The sequence below is a fragment of the Manis javanica genome, chromosome 17, assembly GCF_040802235.1.
Source record: "Manis javanica isolate MJ-LG chromosome 17, MJ_LKY, whole genome shotgun sequence".
In the NCBI taxonomy this organism is placed as follows: domain Eukaryota; kingdom Metazoa; phylum Chordata; class Mammalia; order Pholidota; family Manidae; genus Manis; species Manis javanica.
Window position 1 is genome coordinate 15,991,907 of NC_133172.1, and position 18,301 is coordinate 16,010,207.

The 18,301-nt window shown below is 39.7% G+C and overlaps 1 protein-coding gene across 1 annotated transcript in view; it reads left to right on the plus strand.

The window, feature by feature from the left end:
• The first annotated feature begins 715 nt into the window (after positions 1-715).
• ZNF875 (zinc finger protein 875) overlaps positions 716-18,301 on the plus strand; it is a 69,985-nt gene continuing 52,399 nt past the window's right edge. The window contains 4 exon segments of the mRNA XM_073226196.1: positions 716-1,407; positions 2,331-2,546; positions 11,498-11,554; positions 11,809-14,005. The gene's annotated coding sequence lies outside the window, so the exon portion shown is untranslated.

The following is an 18,301-nucleotide window of genomic DNA, read 5'->3' on the forward strand; positions in this document are numbered from 1 at the left end:
GATGCCCCTGCTCCCCATCCCACCAGCTCTGCTTTTGCCTGTATTTCCACAATAAAAGTATCCACCTGCTGAATTTTTTCACTGCTGTCTGAAAAGCCAATGACGACACAGAATCACTTCAGGAACAGCAAAGAAAAATATACACAGTAGGGAGTGAGAGAAATTAGAGATCTGGACACTGGCCTGAAGGAGGATGTTTAACACTTGAGCAGGGGGTTTAAACTAGACGGTGAAGGACAAGCCATGTCACCACATAAACATACAGAGAGGCTTCCAAACCATAGGGTGTCAAGTATCCCCATAGAGTTTAACTTGTAAACCAAAGCACAAACATTCAGAGTGGTTATATACAAAGTCCCGTGAGACTGAATGACTAGCTGTCTTGAAGGGCCATTTTGGAAAGAAGCTGTGCACACATTCGTGGATACACACATCCACACGCAGAAAGTGCCACTATTTGAATTTGCTGTAAATAACCGTCTCAGAGGCAGGAACTGTCAAACAGATCTTTGCGTCCGCGTTACCTCACAGTGACTCTTAATGAAAAAACAGTCATTTTCACTGTTTTATTGGTGTTCTTATATTAAAAATGTAGTCTTCAATTCTCTTCTAGGCAGTAAATGGGACTGCTGAATACCTCAGGCCACCAAGTTTGTGTAGAGAGTAACAAAAACAAGCGGAAATTTTCATTAGTTTTCCTTCGCCCGATTTAGAAACCGTGGGTAGTTGAGGCAGGACTCGGGTCAGCAATGCCTCCTTGAACGCTGGATTTTTGTGAGTGTGGCAGAGAGGCTATCTAGCCGGCTATCTACCTCCGCAACCAAAATAATTCTAAAACGGAAAGTTTAACGGCTCGAGTATCAGTCCGTTTAACGGCTCGGTTCCCCTGCTACCGCCTCGATCTAACTGGACCCAAACGGCCGTCACCGCGCTCGTTCCCCAGTGGCCGGACTTTCCTCAGGCGGCGGTACGAGCCCCGCTGGGTCCTAAATTCTCCCGAGTGCAGGAGAAAGTCCGCGTCCACGGCGTCCACGGGCGCCGGATGTGACGTTTCCGGAAGCTCGGAGTGTTGTCGTTGGGGACGAATCCCGGGAACGTGGCGGGGTCTGCGCGCCGAGCGTGGGCCGACTGTGAAGCGGAGCGGCGGCCGTGTGTGTGCACTCGAAGGATTCGGAAACCTTGAATGTTTTTGCCCGGGGTTGGCAACGTAGGCTTGACTGCCTTCGAAAAGGGAGCCTCAAGCAGTTGTCAGGCGGCCCCTCCCGACAGTATACGCCCCCTCCGCTGCCCCCTGCCCCCTTCAGCCCTTAGGCCACCTTCCGTGTCTGCGGACGCTGCATCTCCCAGGGCCTTGAATTCCAAAGTGAATTCTATAGCTTGTGTATTTTCAAGCATGGAAATGCTACGGTGTGCTTTTTGATGTGTATTTTGTGCTTTGTGTGTGTATTTTGATGTGTGTCAGATACCCAGATTCTTTTTGGAAATGGTGTAGACATACCTGATGAGAAGTTGGAATCTGATTCTAACAGCAAGAATATCTAGAAAGATTGTAGAATTACTGCAGCTTGAGACCCAGGGAGGGAAACTCCCAGGTTTTTTGTTGGTTTGCCTTTGGCATCCCAAGTTACCTTTGAGTCCTTTTGTTATTGAAAGGGTGGTTGGTCTTTGAAGATAGATTTGAATAAATTGTTTTCAAGATCTAAATTCCTTGCCCTGATATGATGAATATAATGTTACAGATTAACTGGAATAGTGCTTTAGTGAGCAGAGTTAGAATTATGAGCGTTCATTCCCAGAGCATTTCTTTTAACTGTGCTTCAGTATGAAAAAAGTACACCATAGAAAAATGTCAATTGCTCTGTTATTAAATACCAATGACCAAACTTATGTCATTTAGCAATTACTATGACAGTTCATTGAGTATACTCTGCCATGGAGTGGATTGAAGTGGGTATCCGGGAAGAGAAATAATGCAAAAAATTTAAGATACTGCTCCTCCGTTTTGGTGCTGAGGGCAGGGCCACCCAATGATAGTGAATGATAAGCATGGGAAGTAATGTAAATTTTATTCTTGTACCACCTAGTTTCGGTGCAGGGATTGTGAGTTTTTGAGTTAGCCGATCCTTTCACCATTGTGATAAGGGTTTCCTTGAGGGTTTCAGTCTTTTCATGGGAAAGAGACCTTATTTGATGGGAGCCATAACATAGGGTATTTTTCTCTTAATTTTGTTGTCATGTACAGGTTTGTCGGATGAACACGCTGTGTGCCAGGCTGTGCTGGTATGATGGGGCCATGGTTGATGCCACCTGTTTTTTTCTTTTCTGCTCAGCACTTGGTCCTGATGTTTGACCGTGGAGATGTGAGCTTTCCGCCTAGAAGACCGGGTGAGGGCTCTCTTCCAGATGGGCAGCATGGTGGAAATAAATGAAGACATTCCACCCCGTCGGTACTTCTGCTCTGTAGTTGAGAGGAGCAGGATGGGCTCCATTTACTCTGAGGACGGCAACACTGAACATGCCTTCATCCTGCATAACAAGCACATCATGTAAGACACCTCCAGTTTCCTTTTTCTTTTCTGGTGACTGACGCCTCACTCATTCTGCTCTTGTGCTCCTTTATTCTGCTCAGAATTGCTAAAACTGGAGAACTTAGCACCATCATTAGCATTGATCATTTTTACTGGCAACCCCTACGTACTGGCTATCCTTGACATTGAAACACATGGGTACCAAAAGTATTATTCTCAAGACAGTAATTTCATGAGTAAGAGACCTAGCTCTTTGGCCTGTTCCCTGTGGCCCAGCTGTTAGGCAAGAGAGTTGGTGCTTAAATTACACAGGTTTTGTTGTGATTAATGTTTTTCTCTGCTAAGGCAGCCGGTCATACTATTATTGTTAAGACTAGCAGAGTCAAGATTCCTCACCTCTGCTTATTTTGTAGCAAATCGAGTGATTCAAGAAGAAGTTTTTTCATCTTAACATTTAGTGTAATCATGCAAATCATCAAATAAGTATTGAGCACCTACAGATTGTGTGGCTTATCGTAAGACCTTCCCCTGAGTTACTTAGATCTTAGGGAGGCAGCATAAATAGAAGATTTCAGTGCAGTGGATAGGCAACAACTCCTAAAGCTGCAGTGATAATGAAATGATGTGTAATTTAGGAAGGGAATAATGTTAAAGTGTCTCATCTACATTTTTAGTCTTAATCTTTCATAATACTAGGTCCTTTTTAAAAAAATAATAGTGTTTTGTATAGTTTTTAATAGTTCATAGAGTATTTCACCTCCTTTACTGCATTTGGTCTTCACAGTTCAGTGTGCTCTGAGTTGGGCGCATTATCCTCACTCTGTAAGTAAGGAACCATTCTCTGGGTCTAGTGACATGCTCTGTTCCACAATTTGGAGTAAGAAAACCTGGATTTTCTAGCTCTTCTTTCAGGATTCACTCGACATGATAGGCCACATTCTTTTTGTTTTACTTTTGGTAATTCTCTGTGAGCTGATGGTAGTCTATTGAGATAATAGTCTAGAGCCACACGGACCACTTTTTGGTTATTGTAAAATTATTTTTTGAATAGATGACATGTACATATACAAAATTCAGAAAGCACAAACCGGTGTGTGTGTGTGTGTGTGTGTGTGTGTGTGTGTATTTAAAATCAAAGTCTCCCTACCGCTTCTCTTTTTCCCCAAACCCTCACTTCCCCTGCCCTGAGACAGTCAATCTTACTAGTTTCTTATATGTCCTAGAGATGATATATGCATAGCAATTATATCACATTAGATTTTTGATCACATACTACTGGAAGGGTTTGTCAGTGGTATTGACACTTGGGGTGGAAAAATTCTTTGCTGTGGGGACTGTCCTGTGTGCTATAGGGTTTTTAGCAGTGTCCCTGGTCTGTACCCACTTGATGTCAGTAGCACCCCCACTGTGACAACCAAAAATGTCACCAGACATGACCTCATGGATTCTGAGGGGCAAAACTGCCCTGGTTGAGAACCAGTGCCCTAAAGAACAGCAGGCGGGAGAAAGGGACTACTGTTGTCTTTTATTTTTATTTTATTTTCTTATTATTATATTTTGAATAAAAAATTTTAGAGTTGTTTATTAGGACTGTCATTAAAAAGTGAAAGAGTCTACATTCTCCAGAGGGAATGATGTTATTTATGTATTTATTTTATTAAGGTATCATCGATACGCAATCCCATGAGCAACATTGTGGTACCAGATTCCCCCCATTGTCAAGTCCACACCACATACCCCATTACAGTCACTGTCCATCAGCATAGTAAGATGGTATAGAGTCACTACTTGTCTTCTCTGTGCTATACCTCCTTCCCTGTGGCCCCCCTACATTATGTATGCTAATCATAATGCCCGTTAATCCCCTTATCCCTCCTTTCCCACCCACCCTCCCCAGTCTCTTTCCCTTTGGTAACTGTTAGTGCGTTCTTGGGTTCTGTGACTCTGCTGCTGTTTTGTTCCTTCACTTCTTGCTTTGTTGGATATGCCACAGATGAGTGAAATCATTTGGTACTTGTCTTTCTCTGGGAGTCTTATGTCACTGAGCATAATACCCTCTAGCTCCGTCCATGTTGTTGTAAATGGTAGCGTTTGTTTCCTTCTTACGGTTGAATAATATTCCATTGTGTATACATACCACATCTTCTTTATCCATTCATCTACTGATGAACACTTAGGTTGGTTCCGTTTCTTGGCTATTGTAAATAGTGCTGCAATAAACGTAGGTGTGCATGTGTCTTTTTGAAATTGGGCTCCTGCTTTCTTAGGGTGAATTCCTAGGAGTGGAATTGCTGGGCCAAATGGTATTTCCAGTTTTAGTTTTTGAGGAACGTCCAAACTGCTTACCGCAGTGGTTGAACTAATTGATAATTTACATTCTCACCAGCACCATAAGAGGGTTCGTCTTTCTCCACATCCTCACCAAGATTTGTTGTTGTTTGTGTTTTGGATGGTGGCCATCCTAACTGGTGTGTTCTGATATATCATTGTGTTTTTATTTATTTATTAATTTTTTTAATTTTGGTATGATTAGTATATACACTAACATGAACAACATTGTGGTTACTAGATTCCCGCCATTATCAAGTCCCCCCACATAACCCATTACATTCACTGTCCGTCAGTGTAGTAAGATGGTACAGAATCACTACTTGCCTTCTCTGTGCTATAGTGCCTTCCCTGTGCCCTCCCTCCACACCCCCCGTACATTATGTGTGCTAATTGTGCTGCGTCTTCTCCTTATCCCTCCCTTCTGACCAGTCCTCCCTAGTGCCTTTTCCTTTGGTGACTGTTAGTCCATTCTTGGATTCTGCAGGTGTGCTCCTGTTTTGTTCCTTCAGGTTTTGCTTTGTTTTTATAATCCAGAGATGAATGTAGTCCTATGATACTTGTCTTTCTCTGCCTGGCTTATTTCACTGAACATAATACCCTCCAGCTCCATCCATGTTGTTGCAAATAATAGGATTTGTTTTCTTTTAATGGCTGAATAAGATTCCATTGTGTATATGCACCACATCTTCTATATCCATTCATCTACTGATGGACAATTAGGTTGCTTCCATTTCATGGCTACTGTAAATAGTGCTGTGATAAACATAGGGGTGCATATGTCTTTTTCAAACTGGGCTCCTGCATTCTTAGGGTAAATTCCTAGGAGAGGAAATCCTGGGTGAAATGGTGTTTCTATTTTGAGCTTTTTGAGGTACTTCCATACTGCTTTCCACAATGGTTGAACTAATTTACCTTCCCACCAGCAGTGTAGGAGGGTTCTCCTTTCTCCACATCCTCGCCAACATTTGTTGTTGTTTGTCTCTTGGATGTTGGCCATCGTACGTGGTGTGAGGTGATATCTCGTTGTGGTTTTAATTTGCGTTTCTCCGATGATTAGCAACTTGGAGCATCTTTTCATGTGCATGTTGGCCATCTATCTGAATTTCTTCTTTGGAGAAGTGTCTTTTCAGCTCCTCTGCCCATTTTTTAATTGTTTTATTTATTTTTTTGTTGTTGGTATGTTAGCTGTTTATATAATTTGGATGTCAAACCCTTATCGGATATATGATTTATAAATATATTCTCCCGTAGTGTAGGATGTCTTTTTTTCTATTGATGGTGTCCTTTGCTGTACAGAAGGTTTTCAGCTTGATATAGTCCCACTTGTTTATTTTTCCTTTTGTTTCCCTTGCCCAGGGAGATATGTTCATGAAGAAGTTTTTCATGTTTATGTCCAAGAAATTTTTCCCTATTTTTTTGAAGAGTTTTATGGCTTCATGACTTACATTCAGGGCTTTGATCCATTTCGAATTTACTTTTGTGTATGGTGTTGGACAGAGATCAAGTTTCATTCACTTACATGTAGCTGTCCAGTTTTGCCAGCACCATCTGTTGAAGAGGCTGTAATTTCCCCTTTGTATGTCCATGGGTACTTTATCATATATTAATTGGCCATAAATGTTTGTGTTAATATCTGGAGTCTCTGTTCTGTTCCACAGGTCTGTGGGTCTGTTTCTGTGCCAGTGCCAAATTGTCTTGATTACTGTGGCTTTGTAGTAGGGAAGGTGGGAAACGAGATTCCCCCTGCTTTATTCTTCCTTCTCAGAATTGTTTTGGTATTCAGGGTTTTTCGTGGTTCCATATGAATTTTAGAACTATTTGTTACAGTTTGTTGAATAATGCTGTTGGCATTTTGATAGGGATTGCATTGAATCTGTAGATTGCTTTAGGCATCATGGCCATTTTGACAATGTTAATTCTTCTTAGCCAAGAGCATGGGATGAGTTTCCATTTGTTATTGTCCTCTTTAATTTCTCTTAAGAGTGTCTGGTAGTTTTCAGGGTGTATGTCTTTCACTTCCTTGGTTAGGTTTATTCCTAGGTTTTTTATTCTTTTTGATGCAATTGTGAATGGAATTGTTTTCCTGATTTCTCTTTCTGCTAGTTCATCGTTAGTGTATAGGAATGCAAGATTTCTATATATTAATTTTGTATCCTGCAGCTTTGCTGAATTCAGATATTAGTTCTAATAGTTTTGGAATTGAGTCTCTAGGGTTTTTTATGTAGAATATCACGCCATCTGCAAATAGTGACAGTTTGACTTCTTCTTTACCAATCTGGATCCCTTGTATATGTGTTTGTTTTGTCTGATTGCCGTGGCTACGACCTCCGGTACTATGTTGAATAACAGTGGTGAGAGTGGGCATCCCTGTCTTGTTCTCGATCTTAGAGGAAAAGGTTTCAGCTTCTCGCTGTTAAGTATGATGTTGGCTGTGGGTTTGTCATATATGGCCTTTGTTATGTTGAGGTACTTGTCCTCTATTCCCATTTTGTTGAGAGTTTTTATTGTGAATGGATATTAAATTTTGTCAAATGCTTTTTCAGCATCTCTGGAGATGATGATGTGGTTTTTGTCCTTCTTTTTGTTGATGTGGTGGATGATGTTAATGCATTTTTTAATGTTGTACCATCTTTGCATCCCTGAGATGAATCCCACTTGATCATGGTGTATGATCCTCTTGATGTATTTTTTAATTCGGTTTGCTTATATTTTGTTGGGTATTCTTGCATCTATGTTTATCAGAGGTATTGGTCTGTAATTTTCTTTTTTTTGTGGGGTCTTTGCCTGGTTTTGGTATTAGAGTGATGCTGGCTTCATAGAATGAGTTTGGAAGTTTTCCCTTCTATTCTATTTTTTGGAGAATTTCAAATGTCTTCTTATTATGGTTTTGTGTTCACACTGATTTTCCTTGTTTGTTAATGGTAAGGGATTTTTTCAACCTTTATAATTTTATCATACTTGATAGGTTAGCGTTTAATTGAGGAAGTAATTAAATTTGAGGCATTTCTACAATAAACACAATTATGGAATAATAAATAAAATTTGCCTTTTTAAACTGAGAAAACTTAAAAGAAATTTCACATTCAGGTGGGTACCTTCTTCCTCAGGAATTGGGTTGAGCATGACAGGTACCTACAGCCATTAAATATTAGCTTGATTACCCAGTGAGTGAACACTCCAGTGGTGACTCCATAAGGCTATTAATTTTCTTTCTGATTCTGTTTAACCTAAAAATTAGGCGCAAAAGTAGGAGGGTTATAATAAGGTATATTTTTGCAAAATAAGCCCTTGGCAATTTGAGGAGGCTTACTCTGAATTAAAGTAATTTGGGTGGTGCATGTGAGAAATTTAACTGAAAGCCTAGCATTTTACTCAAGAGAATTAGGGTGAGCATCAGTCTCTTCACTGTTTTTGGGGCCTAAGCTCTTTATATCCTCATTTCCTCAATTCCTTCTCCAGGCCAAAACCATGCAAAGTTCCAGTGGTTTCCCGCTCCCATTAGCCATTCGAAATGTTATCACACCCTCAGTTTCTTTTCCTTAAATAGGAAACAGTTGTTGCCTATTCCAGCGTGAATGGGAATGCCTTTGGAAAGTAAGGGAGTATAATGGAAATTGTAGTAGAAAAACATTCCAGAGAACTGGATTCTTAAAAGCTAGTTTCACTGAGCATCCTTAATCATGAGGAAAATGTAAACTGAAACCACAGTGAGATACTACTTCATACCTACCAGGACAGCTATGATAAAACAGACGGATAATAACAAGTGTTGGTGAAGATTTGGAGAAAATGCTGGTTGGATATAAAATGGTGCAGCCACTTCAAAAAACAGTTTGGCAGTTCTTCAACTGTTAAGAGTTACCATATGGTCCAACAGTTCCACTCCTAGGTATATACCAAGAGATATACATGCAAACATATATTCACACATAAACTTGTAAAACTGTTCAAGTAATATTATTTACAATAGGCAAAACATGGAAATAATCCAGACTTTCATCAACTGATGGATAGAGCAACAAAACATGACATATCTATGCAATGGAATGTTATTTGGCAATAAAAAGGAATGAGTTCTGATACATGCTACAATATAGATATACCTTGAAAATATGCTGAGTGAAAGAATCTAGTCACAAAAGGTGTTTGTGGTTGTATGATTCCTTTTATATGAAATGTCTAGAATATTCAAGTCTATAGAGGTAGAGTGTAGGTTAGTGTTTGTTTAGGGAAAATGAGGAGTGACTGTTCATGGGGTTTCTTTTAGTGGATATGTTCCAAAATTAGATTGTGATTTTTAGATATACTAGAAAACATGGAATTGTGTACTTTAAGTGTCTGACTTACATGGTATGTGAAGCATATCTTAGTAAAAGATGTTCAAAAAAATTTAAAGCTAACCTAAAATTACTGGTGAGAGTCCAGGTAGAGGAGCACTGGCCGTGACTTGACAGTGAGTGAGGCTAGTGAGTGGATACATGACGGGTTTGAGACTATTTAAATTCTACTTCTGTGTATGTTTGGAAATTTCGGTATTAAAAAGTCAAAAACAAATTAACCTAATACTTATTAGTGAAATACTAGAAACATTCACACTAAGAAAATCAGAAAGAAGGTACTATCACCAGTATTAATATTTTTTCTAACTTATTAGAAAAATACTATTTGATAGGAAACAACTCAGAAACAATTGCTTTTTTCTTCCCCATAACTTCTGACAAGCTTCTCTGTGGCCAGTTGACTTCCTCCCCAAGGATGAGGGTTTTTTTTCCCTCTCAATCAGCATATCTGAAGTCAGGTTGTATCTTAATATAGTTTTTTTATTTTTTAGTGGCTGTGATGGAATGAGTCATAAATACATATTTGGTCATTCATGTAACCAAATATTTCCCAGGTATACTTGATCTTATCCACAGTTCCTGAAAACATTGCAGAGTCTTAAAGGTGAAATGGGTGCCTTGTCATATTAATGAGATACTTTTGGACCCCACCTGAGGGCAGGGGCTGGAGGTTGAATCAGCCAGTGGCCCATAATTTAGTCAATCATGGCTATGCAGTGAAGCCCTCTCATGAACCCCAGAAGAGCTCACTGCTCTCTCCCCGGGTGGATCCTGCTTCTCTGTGAGCTTCAACGCTTGGGGAACCAGAATGCTCCCGTGTGCCACCAAGCCCACGCCCCAAGCTCCACGAGGATAGAAGCTCCTTTATTTGGGACCTTGTCCTATTGTAGCTCTTCACCTGGCTGTTAACGTGTATCCTTTACAGTACCCTTTCTTAAATTGGTAAAATTAAGTGTTTTCCAGAGTTCTGTGAGCCGCTCCAGCAAATTAATTGAACCTAAGGGGGAGGTCATGGGAACTTTCAATCTGTAGCTGGTAGGTCAAAAGCATAGGCTTTTGCCTGGGGCTTGCAACTGGTGTCTGGAGTTGCGGGTGGAGGGCAATCTTGTAGAACGGTGCCCCTAATCCAGGGAATCTGGTGCTGTCTCCAGGCAGATGGCATCAGAATTGAGCTGAGTTCTCAGACACCCCTACTGGTGTTCAAGAATTGCTTGGTGTTATCTGTGGGAAGACCCCCCCCCACACACATGTACTTAGATTAGAATTGGGTCTGGGAACTGAACCTGAAGTTATATTACTATTACTGCTGTGTGTAATCCTGTTATGGTTATATATATATGTAGGAAGAGACAACATAGCAGTGGCATATAAAATAATGGTGCATTTTATGTTCCATGAAATGCTATTCTTGTATGCCTCATACAGCTAGGTAGCCAGCCTTAGAGGGAAAAGTTAAGTAGGAATCTGAAATCATAAATTATACTAAAATAAAATCATAATCTGTAATCTTATACCACAGTCTTTTACCAAATAATCTTATACCAAAATAAAATAATTGACTGAAGATTTAAGTGTAGCAAATTAAAGCATTGAAAAAGAGAAATTTATATAAATATGCATAGGTAAAAAACATCTTACCCAAAAGTTATAAAAGTTGACAGGCTGATTGTTTTGCATGTCATAAATATGTAAGCAGAGTTAATTATTTTTCTTTTTTTTTTACAAAACAGCTAGAGGTTTTGTAAAGTTTGTGTGGCTGGGGCTGGGTAGGGGTGAGGTTGGTGGTAGAAGTTGATTGAGTGTCTTGGAGTTGGAGAGAGAAGAAGACTTAAGAAGTCTTTAGACCTTCTTGATCAGGATGCACTGTGTTCCTAGCCGAAGGACAGCATCTGGGTGAATATGGCTTGGGCGTGAGGTTGCAGAGGAGGGATCCACTCAGGGCAGGTCATAGCAGCGCTCGCTGTCTTGAGTTCAGATCATCTTTAGTAAAGTGGGGCAAAGTGGGGCCTGAATCCCTTGGCTGAGGCAGGACCCTGGATTGCTTGGGTGAAGGAGAGTCAATCTGCATCTGTTTTTCTTTGGATGTAGTAGCCAGAATACAACTTGCTGCAGCTAAAACCTGCAGTTTCTGGGGTTGAAGGAGTAGGTTTTATTTCCTTCTTCCACTAGCCAGAGTTACCAGGCCCAGGGAGGTGAAGGTAGTGCACCTGGTCAGTCAGAGTTGTAAAGCCAGTGTGACTTCCAGAGCATTCCCATGCTTCCTCCTTCCTGTCTTCTCAGAACACTATCCTTTTTCAGGAAAACAGCCCCAAAGAGGACTGATCCTCTCCTGCAATACTGACAGCCATGGCCCAGGTGAGTTGATGCTTTTTCTGACCTTCCTGACATTCAGTTCTTAAAAAACAAATAACAAACAAAAATTTAAAAGGACATGTGAGCATTTGCTCTCCTTCTCCTGATATTCCTGGTTTATCAGGGTTCCCCTTAAGGATCCTGGTCACCATTTCCTCTCATTCTCATCAGATAATCCCATCCCATTCCCAAGTACCCCTCTTTTGGCCCACATTAATATTTTCCTTCAGTAAAGAATTGTGCCTCTCTTTTTTCAGCCCTCTCCCAGGAACTGTGATGGAGAGGACATGTGCTCTCGGTTAGATCTGTAGAATGAACTTGTGTTGTCTAGATAGTGATTTGGTGAAGTGGAGGTATGAGTTGCTTAGCTGGGAACACACATGGAAAAGCCAGGATTATCTCCACAGATCAGTAATCACCAGTAAGAGAGGATGGGAGGTGGTGTTGGTAGCTCCAAATGTTAGACTGTTGCAAGGTCAGCTGGTTTACGAGGCTTGGAGGATTGTGGAATTGGCAGCTGATTGAGACAGATCTAGACAGATCACTGTGACTCCATTAGGGCATCTGCACGTGAAGTCCTGTCTGAGGTGGAGCAGGAAATGTGGGGCATAAGTTATTTCTGTGTGAATCACCAGTTTTCTTTATCTCAGAAATAAGGATAAGGATGATGGATGCTTACAGTGAGTTCAGCCAATTCATGAATTGTTGAGATCATGCTATCTGCTCTTGGAAGAACCTTCTAAGTATTGTCTGGTAATACCTATAATGTAGAAAATTCTGATATCAGGAAAACTATTATTGAAGAACTTGTATTAATAGGAAATCATTCTTGTAACAGAGTGAACTAGAGTTTATGAGAAACTTCAGCTATATGCTGTTTCAGAGATACTGCTGTTTTAAAATGTTTGTCAAATTGTAAATTGTCCAAGTTCAGGTAGTACTACAAGGGCCCTGAGCCACCACCTCATGCTACTCCCTGAAAGAAGACACCCTTGTCTCTTTTAGCTAAGTCAATGGAATTTATCATATTTTAAATTAAAATTCCTATTTCACTATGTTTGATTAAGTCATTTTTAGACATTTTCTAGTTATTTCTTTATAAGATATGTATGAATTAGGGTTTCTGTACCACAATTTTGTTTAAATAAGTGCTATACACATGATTGAGACCTTGTAAATATTCTGTTGTAGCTATTCACTACTATCCCTCTTTTAAAAAACTTTGTCATAACAAATTTCAGATATAGGAAAGTCTTGTAGTATTAGGAACTACCATATACTTACCATTTAACTTCAATAATTATCAGCTCAGTCTTGTTTTAGGTACTAATACCTGTATCTTGTGTGCACACCCCCCTATCCTCACTCCCCAAAACAGCATTATTTTGAAGCAAATGCAAATTGGTATGCATCTCTAAAAGAAAGATAAAGATTACTTTTTAAAAACAACCATTACGTCATTGTTGCATCTGAAAACAGTTAAAAATAGTTTGTAAATGTCATCAATTAAATTTTCATAATTGTCTGGTTTTTAAAAAGTCATTTATTTGAATTAGAATCGAAATAAGAACTATGCACTGCAATTGGTTGAGATGTCACTAAGTCTCTTTACTTTGCAGATGCCCCTTCCATATCTTTTTGTTGCAGTTTTTTTGGTAGAAAAGGAAAAAACTGGTTTACCGTCCATTGTTTGAAATTCACTGGTTGCACCTCTATCATTTAAGTGTTGCCTGAAAATAGATAGTTAAGTCCATAGGCTTGATGAAATTCAGTTGGGATTTTTTCATGTAAAATGAACTGAATACTCTTGCATCTATTTTGAGATACATAGGTAGTGGTTCTCATTAACACCAATATGATAGCTCATTTATTTTACCCTGTAATACAAACACAATAGTCTCTAAGTATTTCTTTTGTTACACCAGTAACACACGTTTACTGTTTCAGGGATCAGTGGTGTTCAGTGATGTGTCCGTAGACTTCTCTCAGGAGGAGTGGGAGGGCCTGGACCCTGCTCACAGGGACTTGTACAGGGATGTGATGCTGGAGAACTACAGCAACCTGGTGTCCGTGGGTAAGGGCATCTGTGCCGATAATTTAGAGTTCTTTGGAGTATCTTTTTCTTTCATTGGGAATTTCTCAGGTGAATTTCTGCTCCCTATCCCCATATAAATGGTTTGAACTGAAATGAAGAGAAGAAAATGGTCTGCTCCAACTGGCTGTGGCAGAAGCTTCATCTTCTTTCTTTGGCTGTTCCTGTAGTGGTGTCCCTTTTGTGGCCATCAAGGACTGGGTCTTATTTCTGGATCTGATTTACCCAACAGCATAACCATGTTCCATATTCTCTCCTTGTGAGCAGGACTTAACATTCCTAAGCCTGAAGTTATCTCCTTATTGTTGTTACAAGGGAAAGAGCCCTGGGTCGTTGTCAGCTGATAAGAGGACTGTGTTCAGGTGAGTGAGAAATAATAGGACAGAAGCAAGCAAAGCATTACAGATAATAACTCTGCTGGTCAGTGGAGAAACAGCACCTTTGAGATATAATCATGGAAGCTCCCAATAAAACCCAAGGCCATTGGGAAAAACTAAGTCCTTTACATGAGTTTAGAAATGACCATTTTCATTCATTCTGTCACTTACCACTCTTCTTTTAATTTCTCTTAATTTCAAATATAGAGTGCCCTCTAAAGACAACTTTCCTTCAAAGGAAACTCCTTTACCTGTATTTAGGATTCAATTCCTTTTTAGCTTTTCTCCCTCTTAGACTCATTGAAATGTTTTCTATTATCACCGCAAAATAATATACTTGGTGTGTGTTTGTGTGTGTGCACAGGCATGCATCTGTGTATCTGCACTGCCTCCCCTTTAAGTACTAATCTTCTTTATACCTACCTACCAGTGACTTTTTTTTGTCAGTTTGTCATGCATTTTTCCTTTGTCCAACATTTTTTATATCCTGATTTGTGCAGAGAGGCTTAGTTAGCCAGGTGCTGCAGTTTGATAATTATGTCATCTACCAAGAAGTCAGAGTCAAAAAGTGGTGCTAAAATATATCCATAAATGACTTCCACAAAGTAGAATCTAGTAGAAGAGAGAATCAGACAGGGAGCTTCACAGGGGCTAAATATGCAGAAGTGGTATCGGTCCATACTGAAATAGTAGTTGGAGCCTTGCAAGGGATTGCAGTCACCATCTGCAGAGACAATGTTGGGAAAAACAGAAAGGTCTTTCCCTCTGTAGGAAAGGGAGAGGTGGCAGAGGAGAGATTTGGGATAAAGCAGGGGAGCCAGAGGAGCACTATACTAAGCATTGGTCCAAGTGCCAGAATTATAGTATTGAAGAGAACATTTAAAACTCTGTTCTTCTGGAGTTTATATTCTAGAGAGTGTGATAGAGAAAAGAGTGGTTATAATATATATAATGTCAGGTGGTGGTATTATGAAGGGAAGTTCTAGAAGGCTTCTTTGTTGAGGTGATATTTTAGTCAAGACCTGAAGAAAGGGAGGGAAAAAGTAAAGATTTAGGCAAAAGGAACAGGAAGAACAAAGTCCCTGAGTTAGAAGCTTCTTGGCTCCTGCCATTGTGGCCGGAGCAGAATGAGCAAAGAGGGAACTGTGTGAAAGTAGATCAGCAAAGTAGCAGGATGTAAGTGTGTTGGCGAGGTGGAGGTGGGAGGGACGGTGGACTGCAGATGACCTACGGTCTTGTGGGCCTTGGTATGGACTTTGAATTCTATTCTGAATGAGATGTAAAACCATTCTATTCTGAATGAGATGATTTGAGCAAAGGATTGACATCATGTTTAAAGGATCCCTGTAACTCGGAGGTTGCTAATTTGGGGTTCCTTTGAATAGAATTTTGGGAGTATGAATTTGGATGAGAAGAAAAAATACGTTTTTATATATAGTTACCTCTAACTGAAATTTAGCATTTCTTCCTACTATGGTATATGCAAAAACCATAGTAATATTAGTAGTTCCTGTGATTTTGACATGAATAGAAATAAATCATGGATATTTTCTTTTTTTTTTAAGGTATCATTCATGTATACTGTTATGAAGGTTTCACATGAAAAACATTGTGATTACTATCTTCACCCATATTATCACATCCGCAACACACACCCCATTGCAGTCACTGTCCATCAACGTAGTAAGGTGCCACAGAGTCACTACTTGTCTTCTCTGTGCTACACTGACCTCGTGACCACCCCAACACCATGTGCGCCAATTATAATGCTCCTCAGTTCCCTTCCTCCATTCCCACCTGCCCTCCCCCACCCCTCTGCTTTGGTAACTGTTAGTCCCTTCTTGGAGTCTGTAAGTCTGCTGTTTTGTTTCTTCAGTTTTGCTTCGTTGTTATACTCCACAAATGAGTGAAATAATTTGGTATTTGTCTTTCTCCACCTGGCTTATTCACTGAGCATAATGCCCTCTAGCTCCATCCATGCTGTTGCAAAGAGAAGGATTTGTTTTCTTATGGCTGAGTAATATTCCATTGTGTATCTGTACCACATCTTCTTTATCCATTCATCTACTGATGACCAGTTACGTTGCTTCCATATCTTGGCTATTGTAAATAGTGCTGCGATAAACATAGGGGTGCATATGTCTTTTTGAATCTGAGACCTTGTATTCTTTGGGTAAATTCCTAGGAGTAGAATTCCTGGGTCAAATGGTATTTCTATTTTTAGTTTTTAGAGGAGCCTCTGTATTGCTTTCCACATGATTCAACTAGCTTACATTCCCCTTAGCAATGCAGTAGGGTTCGCCTTTCTCCACAGCCTCACCCACATTTGTTCCTTGTCTTGGATGTTGGCCATCCTAATTGATGTGAGATGATATCGCATTGTGTTTTTAATTTGCATTTCCCTGATAATTAGCAATGTAGAGCACCTTTTCATGTGCCTGTTGGCCGTCTGAATTTCCTTTTTGGAGAAGTGTCTGTTCATATCCTCCGCCCATTTTTTTAAATGCATTATTTGCTTCATGGATGTTGAGGTATGTGAGTTCTTTATATATTTTGGATGCTAACCCCTTGTCAGATATATCGTTTATGAATATATCCTCCCATACTGTATGTAGGGTGCCTTTTTGTTCTACTTATGGTGTCCTTGGCTGTACAGAAGCTTTTTAGTTTGATGTTGTCCCATTTCTTCATTTTTGGCATTGTTCTCCTTGCCCAAGGAGAAGTGTTCAGGAAAAAGTTGCTCACGTTTATATTCAAGAGATTTTTGCCTATGTTTTCCTCTAAGAGTTTTATGTTTTCATGACTTACATTCAGCTCTTTGATCCATTCCAAGTTTATTTTTCTGTATGGAGTTAGACAGTAATCCAGTTTCATTCTCTTACATGTAGCTGTCCAGTTTTGCCAACACCAGCTGTTGAAGAGGCTGTCATTTCCCCATTGTATATCCATGGCTCCTTTATTGTATATTAATTGACCATATATGCTTGAGTTTATATCTGGGCTCTCTATTCTGTTCCATTGGTCTATGGGTCTGTTCTTGTGCCAGTACCAAATTGTCTTGATTATTGTGGCTTTGTAGTAGAGCTTGAAGTTGGGGAGGATAATCCCCCAAGCTTTATTCTTCCTTCTCAGGATTGCTTTGGCTATTTGGGGTCTTTTGTGGTCCCATATGAATTTTAGAATTATTTGCTCTAGTTTGTTGAAGAATGCTATTGGTATTTTGATCGGGATTGCACAAATCTGTAGATTGCTTTAGGCAGGATGGCTATTTTGACAGTATTCTTACTACGCATGAACACAGGATGGATTTCCATTATTTTTGTCTTATTTCATTTCTCTCGAGTGTCTTGTAGTTTTCACAATAGGTCTTTCACCCCTGGTTAGGTTAATTCCTAGGTACTTTATTTTTTTTATGCAGTTTTTAATGGAATAGTTTTCTTGATTTCTTTCTGCTAGTTCATTGTTAGTATAGGAATGCAACAGATTTCTGTGTATTGATTTTGCATTTTGCAACTTTGCTGTATTCAGCTGTTAGTTCTTGTAGTTTTAGAGTGGATTCTTTAGGTTTTTCTATGTACAGTATGTCATCTGCAAATAGTGACAGTTTGACTTCTTTACCAATCTGGATTCCTTGTATTTCTTTATTTTGTCTGATTGCCATGGCTAGGACCTCCAGTACTATGTTGAATAACAGTGGGGAGAGTGGGCATCCCTGTCTTGTTCCCGATCTTAGAGGAAAAGCTTTCAGCTTCTCGCTGTTCAGTCTGATGTTGGCTGTGGGTTTATCATATATGGCCTTTATTATATTGAGGTACTTGCCCTGTATATCCATTTTGTTGAGAGTTTTTATCATGAATGGATGTTGAATTTTGTCGAATGCTTTTTCAGCATCTATGGAGATGATCATGTGGTTTTTGTCCTTTTTGTTTATGTGGTGGATGATGTTGATGGACTTTTGAATGTTGTACCATCCTTGCATCCCTGGGATGAATCCCACTTGATCATGGTGTATGATACTCTTGATGTATTTTTTAATTTGGTTTGCTAATATTTTGTTGAGTACTTCTGCATCTATGTTCATCAGAGGTATTGGTCTGTAATTTTCTTTTTTTGTGGGGTCTTTGCCTGGTTTTGGTATTAGAGTGATGCTGGCTTCGTAGAATGAGTTTAGAAGTATTCCCTCTTTTCTCTGTTTTAGAAAACTTTAAGGAGAATGGGTATTATATTTTCTCTATATGTCTGATAAAATTAAGTGCTGAATCCATCTGCCCCAGGGGTTTT